The sequence below is a fragment of the Benincasa hispida genome, chromosome 11 (genome assembly GCF_009727055.1).
Source record: "Benincasa hispida cultivar B227 chromosome 11, ASM972705v1, whole genome shotgun sequence".
In the NCBI taxonomy this organism is placed as follows: Eukaryota; Viridiplantae; Streptophyta; class Magnoliopsida; order Cucurbitales; family Cucurbitaceae; genus Benincasa; species Benincasa hispida.
In genome coordinates, this window is record NC_052359.1 from 66,529,096 (window position 1) to 66,534,809 (window position 5,714).

A 5,714-nucleotide genomic window follows, 5' to 3' on the forward strand; every position below is an offset into this window, starting at 1 on the left:
GGAGGTGGAAGAAGGTGTAGGGGCAGCCAAACACTGAGCAGAGGTAGCGCCACCGTAAGAGGCTTTTGATTGGGTAAGGGCGGAGGTTGATTTCCTATTTTTTTTGAAATTTTTCCCCTAGGGCCTAGGTTTTTGGTGGAAAAACTCGAAAATTTGAAGAGGAGGAGAAAGGAAACCTTTATCGGCCGAATTCCGTTTTGCCCTTAGGCCCCTCGTTAGCTTTTTTGGGGGGGTTCCCTGAGAATCTGAGCCCCAGAAAACAACATTGGGGGTTTCATCGAAAGGAAAATAAACTGGAGCAAAAAGAAAGGAAAAAATGGGAGGTTTTGGTGGGATCTTGAGGTTCTAAGGGTTTTTTCCCCTGGAAGAATGGGAAGGTTTTCGTAGGCGTTTAACTGAAAGGAAGAAAAAGAAAGAAAACGGTTTTTTTTGGTTCAAGTGAGGGGTTTTATTTGGGGGTAAGGGGAGAGGAAAAAAAATGATCGTGGCCTGACCAAATTCAAAAGGCAAGCCCTGCCCATTAAAATAGTAAAAGTGGGAAAGGGTCCCGCTCTTCCGTTTTAAGACCAACACTTCGAGTGGGGGTTTATTGTGTTTTCGAGAAAACGCGTTCCCTTCACTTCCCCCTTGCGTCCCACCTAACCGCATTCCCAAGTGGTTTTTTTCAATTTATAAATTATACACAACTTTTCCAAAAGAAAAAACAATCAAATTTCCCCCTTAAAAATTTTTTTTGTAAAGGAAAAAAAAACAATCCACAAACTTTAAAAACCTTTAAAAATATTCTAAAACTAACAAATTTCAACATAACTTAAAATAAAGAAATGCAAAAAAGAAATAAAGGGTTTTTAAAGAAAGAGGCCCCGTCCCCCTGGAAAGGATGTTTGGGGCGTTACAACCCGCAAAAGAAGAAAAAATGCCCCCTCCGAATGGGTGGAAGCTTCAAACTTGTCCCCCACCTCGCGTAAGTGCAAGAAGGATGGAAACCTTTTGGGCGTTCCCCCCCAGACTTGTCTTTTTTCAAGTTATAGCTTTTAAACCTTTTGGCCGTTTACTTTGAACGCATAGCCAAAGTGCCAAATCTTCTCGCATTAAAATTTCCACATAAAAACAGTAAGGGGAAAGATCGTTTTTTTATAATTAAAATAAAAGGGCCCCGGACCATTCCCTAGATTTCAATTTCCCTGGATAAAAACAGACGTAAAGTGTGAAGTTTTGAAAAACCAAAATAAAAACTTTTCTGACCAACAGAACAAGTACCTTCCTTTTTGCTGATCCGGTTGTCCCTAGCCAAAAATGCCTTTAAATCTTTTTTTCCCCTTTGTAGAATCTTGGTTTGGTTTTTTTCATATGCAATTCCTTTCGCACATTTGCTTTCGAGATCATTTGGAAGCTTTTGAAGCCTTGGGCCGTTGAACACCCCTTCCCGCATCTGGATTTTTCCCCATGGTCCCACTTCCCTTTACTTGCCTTAAAATGTCCCCTTTATGCCCCCTTCCCAAACCTCTAAACAAGGAAGATGACCAATCCCCCTTTTTTAACCAAAAATACAAAAGTTTGGAAAAGTAAGGGAGACAAAATACCCTTATTATGGCGTTTTGGTATGGCCAGTCCCCTGTAGGCCCAGAGTGGCCTTTCAATCCAGCCCCTTTGGCGCCCAAATCCCTTTTCCCGCGTTCTGCCCCTTAAAAATTTTTTTTTCCAAATTTGGGAAATTTTTGGAAAATTTCTCGATTTTGAAAATTCTGCACTGGCCCCGTTATTGTCCCCCTGAAGAAGGTGGTTTTAAGGGCGGTAAGCAAAAAATCCTTTTGGTCCTGAAACTTAAATTAATTTGCCAAAATAATTTTTTGAAAACGATAAATGATTGGGAAATAAAAATGCCGTACCTGTTCCCATCCACTTATCCCCAAGAAGCTTTCTCCCGGGCATTCCATAGCGCGGTGTGAAAAATATTCCCTGAAATAAAGAAAATTTTAGATTACAAAGTAGATTGCGTCCGTTTTCCCTGAGCAAAAGGGCCTACTCCTCTAACCCCACTTTTAGATACTTATCTTACCCAAAGCCCCAACAGGAATAATATTAACTGCCACCAAGACAGAGGGAATGGGGCCCATAAAATCTATTATTCCCCAGAACATTAAAAGCCATTCCCCACTTTCAAAGAAATATTATTCCAAGGCCATTGGTGTTCCCCCATTTGAAAGAAAATATTCCCCCTTGTGTGGTTGGCAAGGGGGTTTCCCGCAAATTTTTTTTTGAACAAACCTCTCCCGATGGCAATTCCTTTAAAAAGTGGGTTTCCCCAAAAGTTAAAAAACCAACATTGAAAAGGACTTTTTTCCCGCCGTGGTTCCTTTTTGCCCCCACCCAAAAATGCCCCCAACCATGAGGAAGAATTATGACCACTACGCCTAGATGCCAATTGGTTTGTTTTCTTCCTCCCCTAACTGAGATTCCCCCATGACCGCCAGTTATAAAGAAGGTCTGAAGCCTTGTTGTTATAGAAAAAACATTTTGTTTTCCCAAGAAAATTAACTTACTATCAATGGATTTAGCCCCCCGTTTTTTCTTCCTGCTGGGAAATTGAAAAGTTTCAGGGGAACTTGCTGGGGTGGTCCCCCCCAAGTAATTAACTATATCAGCATATCAGGTTCCCGCCTTCCAATTTTTTTTAAAACAGGCCCTTCTCCAATCCAGGGGGAATTGCCAATCCCCCTTGAATGTCCCGTTTTTTTTTCTGGAACTTTGCATTTTTTCTTTGATTTTCAAAAGCCTGGACAAGGTTGGGGTACCAGCCACCTGATTTTTCTTTCCCCCCTTTTCTGTCTCGGATCGTCAATTGGGGTCAAAAATTCCTTTTGTAGTAATAGAACCATCCTTAAAATCGGTCCTTCGACCTTTGCAAATTCCTTCCCTTGCTTAAACCAGGAAACTTGAAAAAATAGCTTGAGTGGTTTTAGGTGGTTATTTGGGTTGGAATGCCACCAAGGTAAAAGTAAGAATGGATTTTTTTCAAAATACCCGAATACTACAAGCCAACATCTTCCTTTCTTTCCAAGTGTTTTGTTTTTTATAGTTTGGTTCCCTAAGAGTCCGTTTTATGTTTTTTTTGAGAACCCGTGTTTTAAAAGAAGATGGAGAAATGTAATTCAAGTTTCCCCCCTCTTTTCTTTCCCTAAAACCATAGTTTTTTCCCACCCGCGACAATTACATCCCGCGTCACACATAAGAGAACAACCTGGCAATCCCCCGTCCGGGTTGGCTATTCAACTGGGGCCCTTATTTTGTTTCCAACGACTTGGCATAATTCCCCAAAGGTTTTTTCGAAACGTGTCCAAATGCCCAGTTTCGTTTAAACCCATAGGGTCCCCTCGGTTTGGCTCTAAATTATGCCCCGCTTCAAGGTTCCCCCCGGTTGCCAATCCTGAAAAGAAAAAAATCAAAAAAAGCCTTCTTTGGACGAACCAATCTATAGGAAGCCCCAACCCAATGTCCTAAGAAAAAACTTCCCTTAAAATGTTTTTGACCATCGTTGGTGGTGGAAAAGTTTTTTTGCTTATTACATCAAAAATCTTGGCTCCCATCCCACCCTTTCCCAAGCCCAAGCCCTTGGATACCTTTTAAATGCCCAAAACCAATTCCCCTTTCCTGCCACCATGAAAAGGTGAACATTTTTTCCCCAAATTCAGTAAACCTAAGTTTGGTTTTTTTCCTTGCCACCTGAGCGAGGACCGGACCTTCTGTTTATCCCAGCCATCGGGATGGAATTAGTCTCCAAAGACTGAAAAATGTCCCATGAAGGACAATCCCCACGGTCCCTTCTCCAGGGAAGTTCCCCCAGAGAAAAAATGGGCTATCATACAAAAAGCGTTGGAAATGTCCCCCTAAAAGTGGCGTGCAATTAGCCCCCAAAAAGGCCAATAACGTCTAAAGGCGAATAAAGGGTCCAAAGGTACCAAGTGGAAAACGGTGGTTTCCTTTCCTCATTTTGAAAATCTTCCAAGATATCTATTAAAAATTCTGGTTTGTAACAAAGAATAACCATCGAAGAAAAACAAATAAACCTCTTTTACCCCTGCAAGTCTTTTCAAGCCATCCATTTGAAATTCGACTGAAAGGAAAAGAAAGAAAAAGGGGGGGGTTCCCTTTTTATAGTATTGTTGCCGTTGAAAGTTTCCGAATAATCCAATACAAATCCCGCTAGCACCCTTTGACAGTTTTCTTGAAGGAATGAGTTTCCAATTTGGTACTTATTTAACTAATCAACGTCCGTTCCCTCCCTTTCCTTGGGGAACAACAATTGGGGAACTAGGACCTAAACCCCACTGCTGTCTAAAAATATCGGATTAAAAAATAAAACTCCCCCCCTGCGTCCCCCCAACCCAATTTCAAGAAATTTTCACCCCCTTTTTTTCCCCACCTAATTTTTGGTGAATACAATAAGGATGGACTTTATTCCACCCGAATATCTTGCAAGCGTCCCCCACCCTAATTGGCGCATTTTTAATGTTTTCTTCAACCATCTGCAAAGAGTGGGAAATCTTCAATTAAGGCTTTTTTTGAGTTTTTAGCGGAAAATGAAAATAACAGGCAATTGTTTATGATTCCCCCAAGAAAAGTTTGGTTAATTTTTTCAAAATTGTTTCCCCCCGGAGGTAACTGTTTTTAATTTCGAGGGTTCAGGTGGGTTGTTTCGAGTGAAGGTACAAACGTTGGTTTTTGGTCTGCTTTTCACTGTTAATTCAGACTTGGCGGCTCGGATTCCTTTCGAAGTTTTCCCCTCCCCTAACGCGAGAAAAACTACAACAATACTTCCGAGTTTCTCCTTTCTTTACAGTACCAAATTCAAATTAATTATTAAGCTACCATCATCATTGCCCCTTAGGAAATTTTAAATGCAATTGAACCAACATTTTTAAAAATTTCCCCTCTTCCCATTATCCAACGCGCCAAAATTAGTTTTAGCCTCACCTTTTAAAAAAATCACGTCATCCAGCTTTTCCCCAGTTAAAGCCCAAGAAAGGCGCCCAAGGAAGAAATTGGAACCTCCCCCCTATCTTGCTTCATAATCAGAAATAATGGAAGTCTGCCTTGGAAATAAATGAAAAAAGAATTGTCCCAACTTTCCACCCAAACACACTCAATCTTTTCCCTTTCCAATACTTTAAATTTTTGTTCCCCCCCTGTCCCTACGAGGTTTGGAGGGGTTGACCAGGAAAGTTAGGTTGGTTCCCTCCCGGCCAAATCCCTCAATTTTTCTTTTTAAAAAACCTGAAAAGGGGCAATAGATTGAAATGTTCGTCCCTAAGTTCCGCGACAACCGCAATGACCCACATCACCTAAATCCTCCAATTGGGGAAATAAAGGAACTGTGGGAAGCCCTCCCGGGTTCCTAATCTTTTACTTTTTGTGGTAGCCCCTTTATTGCTTAAACTACGTTTGTTTTGGCATTCTTTTCGTTAAAAATGCTAATTTCCTATCTTTCCCCCTCAAATGAACTTGTTTCTCTTTTTTCCAACATTAAAATGTTTCTTTACAAAATTCCCAACAGTATGTTGGCACTGCTTTCCAAAGCCTTCTCATGAGTGGGGAAATGGTTGGATGTTTGCAGCCCTTACCTTTAGGACTTCGAGAAGCCGGCTTTGAACTGATGGTTTCTCAATTCATCTTCATCAGAACACCTGGGGGGAATGGTCCCATTTCAGAAGGCA